Raw genomic sequence first — 14172 nt, 5'->3', positions numbered from 1 at the left:
TTGATTTCTGCTTCCTATAAGTCATAAACATAATATATCCCTCCTACCTGTTCAATAGATCACATCGGTCTCACAGGTACCTCTACCAACGATCGGTTTTATGTTAAAACTCTATGTTTGGTTGGAGGAAAGCCACCCAATGCATATGATCAAAAGAAGCCTTTCATTGTTTATTGACAAACAGTTGATTGTATTTTCGGGAAACCGAACAAGCACTTCAAGTCTCTCTTAACTTTGAAGGAAGTGATTCTTGCCCGGAATCCTCTACTTTCTGTTCTCTAAAAGGACACCATTCACACCCAATACATACTGGTTTTATTTCTTTATCTTTCACACTCTTATGCACGAAAATTAATATTTTCCAACATTCTAATTACTGATTGGTATAAGTTTTGGTTATCCGTTGTAACCAAACATGGGGTAACAGGGAATTTCAAACAGTTTGAAGATAAGATTTGGGCGCGTGAATTTGATCCGTTTAAAACCCACGCGTGCTTATGTTTTCCTGGGATTAACCACACTGTCAAATCGCGCTTTTTTAGGCGACGTTTTAGCAACCTCATCATCACGATTTCCCTCTCCAGGCAACCGTATAAATAAGGGTGATCGTTTTCTTTGTTATTTACCAAGTCACAGATTATCTCTCTCATACAAAGATTAAACTGTTCATCTTCTTCTTTGTTCATCAATGGCGACCTCATCCTCCGCACATGATCAAACTGCTACATCCTCCTTGCTTACGATACGACCCAACCAAAATCTGAAAATCGAACTGAGTCCATTCGCATATGACTCAGATATGTTGCATGTGGTGGAGTGTCTGAAGTATTCCCCACTGGTAATGGCCCTAACCCTAGTCGAAGCAGTTCCGATGTCGCTACTATCTCAAGTGTACTCATCAGCAACGTATGACAAGAATAAGGATTGCATCTACTTAAGTATTCACGATAAGAAATCCTCGATTTCAAAGACGAAGTTTTGTTCCCTTTTAGGGCTTGCAGTTGATTCCTCCATCATCTCTCCAGACTTCATCACTATAACCCAAATCTTCACAATGTTGTATGAAATGGGGTATATCGACGTCCTTACAACGGTGGCGAAGGTCAAGAAGTCCTGCTTACCATCGCAATGGAATGGGTTACTGACCCTGCTCATCAAGGGTTTGGCGGAAAGAAGTGGTTGTTCTGATACCACAAGCAAAGGCTTTCTCACCATGCTTTATGGTCTATATAACAGGATCAATCTGGATTATGGCACAATAATCTAGTCCCAAGTGGTACAGAGTTTGAATACCACAACCCGTCACTCATAAATTTCATGTGGCCGATTCTGGACTGTGATTACAAGGAAAGCTATGGATTCTTTGGAGATTCCGGTTATGAAAGACGCACTTCTTGCCTCTATCGCTACATATCACACCACGAAGATTATTCTATCTGATCCACGTAAGTTTCCTCATTATGGATCAATTCCTGAATCGATGTACAGGTGTGTCACAACACAAAGCACAGTGATGGACGATTACCGAAGATTGTCTCCAGTTGGTCCGAGGGTCTTGTCTGCAGAACAACAAGCTGCACTAGATGCTTTGGAACAACCTGCTACCAAAGGCAAGCAGGTGGTGAAAACAGAGAAAGAAGAAGCAAAGGAGAAAAAGCCGAAAATTTCTAAGCGAAAGGCTAGTGAGGAAGCTTCTTCTCAAACAAAGCCGAAGAAGATTAAGAAGATGGCTAAAAGGCCCAAGAGAAATTTGTCTCCTGAACCTGACACCCTTGAAGATCAAGAAGCAGAAAGTGAGAATCCTCCAGTGTTCACCAGAGAGCCTACACCACCGAGATCTCCAACCGCACCTCCATCTCCTCAACCCAAGAAAATTTCTACTCCAACCCAATCACCAAAACAGAAAGCTCCACTTTCTATTCCAACAGATATACCAACCCTTCCTGTTGAAACTTCTTCTCTACCAACTTCAACTACCTATACCTCTATTCATGTCTCCACTACACCTATCTCAACTCCTCTTGCAACAGAATCCATCACCACCACCATTCCCCAGATCCCAATAGAAGTCAATGTATCTGATACAGGGGCTACTCCTGTGGTTGATCCACCTGTTTCTAAACCACCACCTCCCACCCCATGTTCTAACTCTGGTGCCACTTTGGGAGGAGATGACGAAGAGTATGATTCATTATATTTTAGTCCTTACCGGCTTCCAACTCATACAGATGATGATGCTCCTGCCAATAATCAATAGCTACAAGACATTAATGAAAAACTTGACCGATTGCTTGCAGACAACAAAGCTTATAGTGGGGTTGTCATGAAAGCTTTTGTGGAAACTGTTGTTCAGCAATATACTGAAGCCATTGACCAATATACTGTTGCAGTTAACAAGTCCACAGCTTCATGTTCCCAAGCCACAGAGAAGGTTACTGAGGTTGTTCATACAACTCAGATTTTCCTTGATTCACTGAAAGCTCATGCTGATACTAATGCAGCAAAATACCAAGCTTCTGTTGACTCCTTTTCTCACACTCTTCAAGAAGAAACTACTAAGTTTGATGCCATTCGTGCTGATCTCAAAACAGAATCCACATCTTTTCTTCAATCCTTGGATTCTCGTTTTGCTACTTTAACTGCAGAAAGCACATTGAAGGAAGACTTGATAAAACGCCAGGCAACTATTGATCTACAGAAAGTACAACTGGCCCAGAATGAAAAAGAGATCTCTTTGCTCAAGACTCAAAGGGCTGTTTTTCAAAGTTGTGCTGGTGATGTGAAGAATATGTTGACTGCTCTTCTCGAAGCCCATGATCCGATTCTGACTTTAACTATTCGGAAGCATCTCCAAACTAAACTTCATCCTGCCATTTCTCTTCTTAGTGAAATGATAGGTGTCTCGGAGAAAATCTTTCTTCCGACACAAGGGGGAGAGGAGAGTAAAGTCAAAACAAAACCGAAGGTTAATGTAGCTTCGGTTTCTGGAAAGAAAATTCTAGACGATAGTGACTCTGATCCTGAAGAGACTATTGTCGAAGCTCTCAAGCAAAAGAAACGAGACAGAGAGCTTGATGAGACTATGAAGGTGGCAAGAGAGGCTGAAGAGAAGGAGAAAAAGACTAAAGAGGCAGAGGAGATCTTACACTACAAAAAGACTCTGTTTCCCGAGTGGGACAGAGATACTCTTATCACCCAAGCGATTGAGTTTCCTTCCATGTATTGGTTGGAACCGATTGCTTCTTTTGAATGTGATAACTCAAAGGACTCGCAGTTTGACATGCCAATCACTAAAAGAGCATTTACTTATCATTGCTTTGAGGTCACTGCTGAGGTTCCTTTTCCCAATTTGAAGGTTGACAGGGAGCTAGTTGATTTTTACTTGAAGAACGGTCAACCGCAGTACTTGACTTGGAGTGCACAGAAGATTACAAGAGTCAAGGTACTGAAATCATCACTTGCTGGGAGATTTATGAATGTACATTTCAAGATTAACCGTGGTACTGCAAACACAGAATATTTCATCTCTCTAGTAGATCTTCCCAATCTTAATCCTCATGATTGGATCTTGCTATACAACATTCTGCTCTCAAATCAACGAGAGTATGAGCCGATTTTGAAAAATCTTAAAAGGATGTTGGCCTCCTATATCCATGAGCTTGCCACAATGGATCAGGAGATAGCAAGGGTGATGAATAAGAAGCCGACAGTCAAGCCAACATCTAAACACGGTGATGTAAATAAAATGAAGTTGGGGCAGATTGATTCAACTAACTTGACTATCATGTTCACTAAGGGTTACAGACTTAAGTTTCTGTTTGCATTGGTTGACAAGCATCTGTTTTCAACAGATTGTTTGGAGCATATTATCAACATCATTCATCGATGCAAGAAGAACTCAACATCAGACAAGAAGAATTTTACAGATATGCTTCGGTGGTATATAACATTTAGACAACATGTTCTGGCCATTATACCAAGGATATTTGAAAGGGTGAAGAAGCCCACTGGTGTGAAAAGAGAATAGAGTTTCTGCTCCAAAGATGCAAAGGGGGATATTGTTGAATATTTTAGTGTTGCGTCTTGGGTTATTTGTTTTGTAATCGGATTGGGCTTATCCATCCGTAGTTATCTAGAATAGTTTCCTTTATCTAGATAAGTTGTTAGGGTTTTGTTATAAATATATGCATGCATGTATGCGTATATAAGAGATTAGTCGTTCACGTTGATTCTTGTAACCCTAATTTTTACCTCTACAGATTGAAGTTCTTAATCGAGCTCTTCTGGGGTATTTTGCATTATTCATTCGCCATCTTCATTGCAATACTTGTGTTCTTATTTACGCTCTTATTAATATTTTTCTTAGAATCATACGATCCTGATAGAACTTTGTTCTAACACAATGTTTACCAAAGCATTTCATAAAAGAAATGTATTTTCATTATATAATCTGTCATGTTCCGATACAGACCAATAAGCATAAACAATAACATTATAAGTCATTCAACAAATATATACATATACAGACTTGTAAACAAAACAACTTGATGGTTCATCCATTTTACGCCCTTGCGCCACTTCCTGTAATACAAATAAAACTGAGTGGGTCAGGCTTGGGAGCCTGGTGAGCATATAGGGTTTTCAACCCACAATAAATAATTAAATTAATTATTATCAACCAACAATAACCCAATTACCCATTCCCGTTATTCTCACTTTATGTCCCTAAAATAACTAACACAAAGGACCTAGTCTAAGAATATTTCATCGGGGTGACAACACATGCTTCGGGGGTTCCTCAGCAATATAAGTCAAATAAGGCAACCATGAAAGGGATGGAATACAACGAATGAACACCCAAGTTCATTAACACCTACAGGTTATGAGCCTGCTAGCGTTCCACTCGACTGTCTAGAAAAGCCCGTGGTCGTCATCTAAATTCCGCTAGATGACTGGATCAAAACAACATCGAGGTCTCTCATCTGTTTATTACACACCAACTATCTACCCATGTTCTACCCAACATATTAGTAGATAAAAATATATATATTTTTATACATAGTTTAAAACCTTCATAGCATTCTCATTCAATACATATTCCAAAACAACAGATGAGACACATACACATAACACGTATTTCATAGAGAATAAATCATCTCTATGAGATAGAAGAAAGTGAATATACATTCACGCATATAACAACAAAATATACACATAACACGTATTTTATATTAAATACTTAATAATTATGCGTTAGAAGAAAATAACCACACACTCACACATATAAACAACAATATACTTAGTACACTCAAATCATATTTGTATTATTATCGTGTTTATGAAAGGTAGTATACACTCACTTGATCAGAAGATGATCGGACAGCACTACGACTTGCAAAAGTAGTAATCCTCAGCAGATCTGGAAGATCTCTACAAAAATCGAACTTCTCGCGGGCAGAGCTTCGGCTCGGAAACCGCACTTCTCGGGATCTTCGGGATCTCGGGACTTGCTTCGGGACTCAGGAATATTACCGGGGCTTCGGGGTATTTCTGGCATGCAAAACGATACAAAACGGGAGAGAGAAGGGAGAAAAATAGCAAAAGATTCGGCTGTCCTCGCATCCTATTTATAGAAGGCTGGAAGTCTCAATTACGCGGGGCGTACTGCTCCGAGTTCATCATGGCGTTCGTCATCCGAAGTCCTCGAGTGCGAGTGTCGACACTGTTCACTGTACGCGGGGTGTACTCCGGATGAGCCTGGTGACTCGCCTTCGGATAAGGCCGGATTTAATAATTAAATTTAATTATTAATTATTTAATAAACTTCGAAAATTCATATCTTCTTCATACGAACTCCGTTTTCGATGTTCTTTATATCCACGCGAAGGTGAGACTACGCTCTACGACTTTCGTTTAGACTTCATCGGCTAGTTTTGAATTTATTTTTATTATTTATTTTTAATAGGCCAGGACAGAAAATTTCGTTATAAATTCATAACTTCTTCGTTTGACGTCCGTTGTCGCCTAACTTTTTATCGCTTTGATACTAACAACGAGATCTTCGATTCTCGTTTAGATCACTAAGGCTAACTATCGCTCTAACGTAAATTTCACTTTTTACGTCATTCACCGTTGCCGGTTCTGTCGCGAAACTTCGACAGGTCATAACTTCTTCATTATAACTCGGATTTCGGCATTCTTTATATCTTCGGAAACCTTGTTTCAACTACTACAACATTATCTAAAGATATAAAGTTTATTTTACACTTAAATTTTGACGCTTATTTTTATTCTTAATTAATCAAACCACATAATTAAGCAATTAAGCACAAAACACATAATATTCAAATAATACACTTCTATTATTTCAAAACGGGTTACAAAGGTTAACCTAGACTATTACATTGCTATAAATAGCAAGCCCAGAAACACAGGCGTTACAATTCTCCCCACCTTAGGATGATTTCGTCCCTGGAATCACACCTCAACAAACAAATGCGGATAGCGACCCATCATGTCACTCTCTGTCTCCCAGGTGAGATTCGGCTCATTCGTGTGTTTCCATCGGACAAGCACTAACTCGACCATCTTGCGTCGCAACTTCTTAGTCTTTCGGTCAACAATTGCCTCTGGTTCTTCAATCAACCTTTTCTTCTCATCGATTCTCAACTCCGAAAGTGGAATCATGTCAGGAACTTCTCCCGTGAACTTCCTCAAATAACACACATGAAAAGTGTTATGAATTCCATTCAGTTCTTCTGGTAGTTCGAGCTTGTAAGCTTGGTTCCCAATCCTCTGAAGAACTTTAAACGGTCCAATAAACCTTGGACTCAACTTTCCCCTTTTTCCAAATCTTATAAGTCCCTTCCACGGCGAGACTTTAAGCAAAACCAAATCCCCAACTTCAAAAGTCATCGGTCTTCTCTTTTTGTCAGCATAGCTCTTTTGACGATCCTGAGCCGCTAACATTTTTTCCCTAATTATTTTCAACTTTTCAACAGTTTGATGAACCATCTCCGGTCCCATAAACTGCTTTTCCCCAGCCTCAAACCAACAAGACGGCGTACGACACTTTTGTCCATACAAAGCTTAGTAAGGTGCCATCTTAATGCTCGAGTGAAAACTATTATTATAGGAAAATTTTACGAGTAGTAAATGTTCATCCCAATTACCTAGGAATTCCAAGGTACATGCTCTCAGCATATCTTCAAGTGTTTGTATCATTCTTTCACTCTGACCATCAGTCTGCGGATGGTAAGCTGTACTTAAACATAACTTGGTACCCATTTCCTCTTGTAGACTTTTCCAAAACCTTGAGGTGAAACGACTATCACGATCCGACATAACTGTTAGCGGAACACCGTGAAGTCTCACAATTTCCTTCACATAAGAATTCGCAAGCTTTTCCATATACCATTTCTCCCTGACTGCTATGAAAAGCGCACTATTAGTGAATCTATCAACGACCACCCAAATCATGTCGTGACCATTCTTTGTTCTGGGCAGTTTAGTGACAAAATCCATAGCAATGTCTTCCCACTTACCCATAGGCATAGGTAAAGGTTCTAAACTCCCATATGGTTTATGATGTTGTGTCTTGACTCTTGCACAAGTCACACACTCGGCCACATACTTTGCAACATCAAGCTTCATCGTCGGCGACCATTAGTAGGGTTTTAGGTCCCTATACATTTTAGTGCTACCGGGATGAATCGAGTACATGGTTTTGTGAGCTTCCTCCATCAGAAGATCCCTGATTCCTCCTATCTTAGGTATCCAAATCCGATCTTGGAACACCTTCAGTCCATGACTGTTTACACCGAACACCAACGTTTTGCCCAAACGTTCCTCCTTTCGGTCATTCTTTTCAGAAGCTTCCTCTTGAGCTTTCTTTATACTTTCCACAATGGTCGAGACAACTTCAATTCTCAACGCTCTTGGCCTTTTTCTCTCAACATTGACTTTTCGACTGAGAGCATCAGCAACAACATTAGCTTTACCGGGATGGTAAAGTATCTCACAGTCGTAGTCCTTGAGTAACTCTAGCCAGCATCGTTGCCTCATATTCAATTCCTTTTGATTAAAGAGATTTTGGAGACTCTTATGATCAGTGAAAGTTTGCACTTCGTGCCATAGAGGTAATGCCCCCATATCTTCAGAGCGAAAACTACCGCTGCCAATTCCAAATTATGAGTCGGGTAGTTCTTTTCATGCTCCTTCAGCTGTCGAGACACATATGCTATCACCTTTTCTCTTTGGGTTAAAACACAACCCAATCCAACACCAGACGCGTCGCTATAAACACCGAAGTCTTCAACTCCATCGGGTAGAGAAAGTATCAGTGCCTCGCATAGTTTCTTCTTTAGCTTCTCGAATGCTTCTTTATTCTTCTCACTCCAAGCATAAGTAGCTCCTTTGTGGGTCAAAGCTGTCAACGGAGTAGCGATCGAAGAAAAACCTTGGATAAACCTTAGGTAATATCTAGCTAATCCCAAAAAGCTTCGGATCTCCGTGGGACTTTTCGGTTGTTCCCACTTCATTACAACTTCAATCTATGCTGGATCGACCATTATCCCTTCTTGGTTGACCACGTGACCCAAGAATTGGACTTCACGAATCCAAAAATCACATTTAGAGAACTTAGCATACAGCTTCTCCTTCTTCATGACTTCTAACACTTCTCGCAAGTGTCTGCCATGCTCCTCCTGGCTTTTTGAGTTAATCAGAATGTCGTCTATGAACACTATCACAGATTTATCAAGGAACGGATTACAAACTCTGTTCATTAAATCCATGAATGTTGCCGGAGCATTGGTTAGTCCAACCGACATAACCAAGAAGTCGTATTGTCCATATCTAGTTCTGAATGCGGTCTTCTCGATATCTTGCTCTCTTACTTTTAGCTGATGATATCCTGACCTAAGATCGATCTTCGAGAAATAGCTCGAACCTTGCAATTGATCAAACATGTCATCAATCCTTGGAAACAGATATCTATTCTTTATTGTTGCCTTGTTCATCTCTCTATAATCAATGCACATTCTCATACTTCCATCTTTCTTCTTCACGAATAACATCGGACCTCCCCAGGGTGATCAACTAGGTCTAATGAAACCTTTGTCCAATAACTCCTGAAGTTGCATCATCAACTCCTTCATCTCCGTTGGTGCTAATCGATAAGGTACTTTTGCAATTGGCGTTGTTCTTGGTAACAAGTCAATACGGAATTGCATTTGTCGATCAGGTGGTAATCCAGGAAGATCTTCGGGAAATACTTCCGGATAATCACATACCACTAGAATACTCTGCATCACCTTCTTTTCCTTCTTAGCATCAATCACGAATGCTAAATATGATGTACATCCCTAGGTCAAACACTTTCTGGCTTTCATTAGGGAAATGATTCCAGAATTCACTCGGCGTTTGTGTAACAACGCAAATTTTCAAATAAAATTTTCATTTAAAATAAAGTAATTTCATTCAACCAATAGTATTTATTTCATGTTTCATATCAAATAAATATATAAAATCCCCAAGATCTCAAATAGCAGCAGTGTGTATGCATCATGCCGGCGCCTTCCCACGGTCCTCGCTAGTACCTGAAACACATACATAACAACTTGTAAGCATAAATGCTTAGTGAGTTCCCCAGTATACGACTTACACATATACGCCTTTCCAGGCCCTGACCTTCCGGTCCACAACACATTGCCGTCCGGCCCGTAAACATAATCGCCTTCCGGCCCATAACATATTGCCTTCCGGCCCGTATCATATTGCCTTCCGGCCCATAGTATATTGCCTTCCGGCCCATAACATTTACAACATATAACACATTTAATATAACACACATAGCACATATATCATACATCATACCTGACCTTTCTGTCACATAACATATCGCCTTCCGGCCCGTATAAACATACATATCATGCATAGCAACTACCTTTCTATTTACAACATAAATAACACATATCATATACGACCTTCCGGTCTCACAGTCAAACCCTTCCGGGTGAAGTATAGTGAGAAGACTCACCTCGTGGTAATGTAAGCTATCAACTCTTGAAACTACTCGCACTCGATCCGCCGATCTGCAGACTCCCTGTAATACCATATACCCTTATTAATACTCTTGTCATTCAAAACAACTGACCCTAAGAATTTACATGCAGGTCAACTCTGGTCAACGGTCAACTTGACCGGACTCGCTGAGTGCAAAGGCGACTCGGCGAGTCTAGACGTCCTCCCCAACTTTCCCTGTTGTTCCCCTTTCTACTCGTCGAGTATCCCTCTTGACTCGACGAGATCCTCGTGGAAGAATCGCGGGGCCATCCCGACTCCACTTGTCGAGTCTGAAGAACAACTCGGCGAGTCCCAGTGAATCTTCAAGCTACTCGCCGAGTCTAAAGAACAACTCGGCGAGTCCCAGTGAATCTTCAAGCTACTCACCGAGTCTGAAGAACAACTCGGCGAGTCCATGCCATGCAGTCGATCAACTGCTTCCTGAAATACGCATGGTCCCGAAATACGCAATCATGGGACTTTCTGGACCTCTAAACATCCTATTACTGGGGTATAAACGTTTGGGTAACAACATTATAATCTATCTAATCACCAAATGGGTTTCATAAACCCTAGACTCGTGTACACATCAAAATAACAGAAATGGTCCGAGTATTACCTGAAAACGCACTCTCTGTGTCTCCAAACCTCAGGACTCGATCCTTCTTGATATTCCTTTGGCCAAAACTCTTCTTCTTCTTGCCTAACAAATTCCTCAAAGTTCCAATAGCTTTCCCTCCTGCTCTAGACGTCCACAACCGATTAGGGTTCTTCTCAATCGGCCAAAAGATGAACAATGACGGCCTAAGAGGCGTTATATACGATCCAAACCAAACGGCTAGGGTTTCTGCTGAACAGCGTCGACTCGCCGAGTCCATATCTGGACTCGTCGAGTCCAGTCGCGAACCCGCGACCAAGCCTGTGGTCCTACTCGGCGAGTCAGGCACCAACTCGCCGAGTCCCTCCCTAAAATGCCCCAAAAATAGTTTTAAAGCAATACCTGAAATTCCGGGCTGTTACAGTTTGTCCCCATACACCATAAATGAATCTTTTCCAGGCGGGTTTACTTTAACTATCTTCTTCTTGCATAAAATTTTGGCATCATTGGCGCTAAGCCAATTCATTCCCAACACGATGTCGAAACCATTAAGTTCGATAGGTAATAATTCTTCGTGAAACTTATTCCCATTAAGGTCGATTAAGATGTTTTTCATACGATGGCTAACAGGTACAAACTTGCCACTAGCAACTTCGACTAATAAAGCATTATCTAGTCTATCAACAGGCAAAGCTAGTTTTCTACCAAATTCATGCGATATAAAGGAGTAGTTGGCTCCAGAATCAAATAAAATTTGGGCAGGCAATGTGTTTACGAGAAAGGTACCTGAAGCGACATCAGCTTAATCTTTAGCAGCTTCCAGTGTCATCTGGAATGCTCTCGCCTTCGGCTTTGGTGGAATGTTGGGCTTAGCTGCCTCCTTCTTCTTCGGGCAGTCTTTCAAAATATGCCCCTCTTCATTACAACCAAAACATATCCTTTTGTTTTTCGGACATTCATTGGAAAAATGTCCAACCTTCCCACACTTGTGGCAGGTCACATCCTCGCTACACTTCCCAAAGTGCTTTTTCTTACACTTATCACACCACTTCGCTTAGCCTCCTTTTCCTCCAAACTTTTTCGAATCAGATTTCGAAAATTTGCGTTTCTTACTCGAACCAGATGTTCCCTCAAACTTTCTCTTCTCACCAACCTCAACCTTGTTGGTGGTTCTCCCCTTAATCATGTTCTCAACAGACTTGGCAGCCCAGATAGCTGCCTCTAGAGTATGTGCCTGACGTACTAGCACCGCGTACTCCCATGGGAGTCCCTTCGCATACCGGTCCACCTTTTTCAGCTCGTCTAGAACGATACGCAAGGCAAACACCATATTATCGGTGAAGTTGTTGGTGTATTCATCAACTGACATGCTGCCCTTCGTCAATGTCAGAAACTTGTTCTCTAGTTCCAATAGATTTTGAGCCGAGCAGAACTTGCGCTTGAACTGCACCAAGAACTCTGCCCATGACAATTGCAGTGGCTCATTTGGGCTTAAAGTCTTCCCTAGAGTGTTCCACCAATGAACGGCTCCACCTCGGAACTGACGTACTGCATAGATAGTCTGCAACTTGCCTCTGCAGCCACAAGTCATGAAGGCCAATTCCATTTCTGAGATCTAATCCATAACTCCTATCCGATCCTTATTTCCATTGAAGGTCAATGGTTTGCAAGTTAGAAAGTCCTTGTACTTGCATCCCATTCCATCATTCCTTCCATCATGGTTGTCTCGCCTAACTATCGGTGGGTTGGCTTGACCAAAAGACCCACTGAAGTTTCCACCTTCCGAGTGCCCTTCATTTAATTCAGGCTCTTCCACACGAATTGACAGTTCTTCATGATTCTGTTGAAGCAACCGTCTAGTTTCATCCATATGACGATCCAACATTGTTTGAATCATCATTTGCACACCAGCCATGGTTATTGGCTCAGGTGCTACTGCTACGATAGGTCTTTGCTTAATCACTGGTGGTTGATTCCTTTTTTCATCAGCATTTCCAACTCCACTTCTTGTTCTCACCATTTTTGATCTACACACCGAATAAGGTGAAACTAGATCCTTATTCACGATAGATATTCAAATCATCCTTATCACTTCGAAACGTTTACATGCTAGTTCTAATATCGTAGACGTACGCTTAGAATCCTACACACATAAAGTTTCTAGATCCGGTCGGCAACAGACCATAGATCCGAACAAATAATATCATATATGGCAACATATAACATTTAGCACATAAAGCATTTTAGGCAACTTTCCTAAAATAAACTAGTGCTTGTGTCTAAAACGTAACAGACACACATCTCAAAATTTCACTTAGCATTCTAAGTTGAAGTCTAGAAATCCTAAAACGCTTAAACTAATGCTCTGATACCAACTGTGACATCCCCAAAATCTCGGCTAGAAAAGACCGATTTTCATTTATGCTTTTAAAATAATTTCAGAGTAAATCCTTTTGATTTGAAAGAGTTGCGGAATTTGTTCCCAAAAACAAAACATGATAAAACAATGTTTACCAAAGCATTTCATAAAAGAAATGTATTTTCAATATATAATCAAAACTCGGGGTGTCATGTTCCGATACAGACCAATAAGCATAAACGATAACATTACAAGTCATTCAACAAATATATACATATACAGACTTGTAAACAAAACAACTTGATGGTTCATCAATCTTACGCCCTCGCGCCAATTCCTGTAATACAAATAAAACTGAGTGGGTCAGGCCTGGGAGCCTGGTGAGCATATAGGGTTTTCAACCCACAATAAATAATTAAATTAATTATTATCATCAACAATAACCCAATTACCCATTCCCGTTATTCTCACTTTATGTCCCTAAAATAACTAACACAAGGGACCTAGTCTAAGAATATTTCATCGGGGTGACAACACATGCTTCGGGGGTTCCTCAGCAATATAATTCAAATAAGGCAACCATGAGGGGGATGGAATACAGCGAATGAACACCCAAGTTCATTAACACCTACAGGTTATGAGCCTGCTAGCGTTCCACTGGACTGTCTAGAAAAGCCCGTGGTCGTCATCTAAATTCCGCTAGATGACTGGATCAAAACAACATCGAGCCTCTCATTTGTTTATTTCACACCAACTATCTACCCATGTTCTACCCAACATATTAGTAGATAAAAATATATATTTTTATACATAGTTTAAAACCTTCGTAGCATTCTCATTCAATACATATTCCAAAAGAACAGATGAGACACATACACATAACACGTATTTCATAGAAATAAATCATATCTATGAGATAGAAGAAAGTGAATATACATTCACGCATATAATAACAAAATATACACATAACACGTATTTTATATTAAATACTTGATAATTATGCGTTAGAAGAAAATAACCACACACTCACACATATAAACAACAATATACTTAGTACACTCAAATCATACTTGTATTATTATCGTGTTTATGAAAGGTAGTATACACCCACTTGATCAGAAGATGATCGGACAACACTATGACTTGCAAA

Source organism: Lactuca saligna, chromosome 1 (genome assembly GCF_052625555.1).
Source record: "Lactuca saligna cultivar CGN05327 chromosome 1, ASM5262555v1, whole genome shotgun sequence".
In the NCBI taxonomy this organism is placed as follows: domain Eukaryota; kingdom Viridiplantae; phylum Streptophyta; class Magnoliopsida; order Asterales; family Asteraceae; genus Lactuca; species Lactuca saligna.
The sequence above is the reverse complement of the archived record's forward strand: the minus strand, read 5'-3'. Positions refer to the sequence as shown.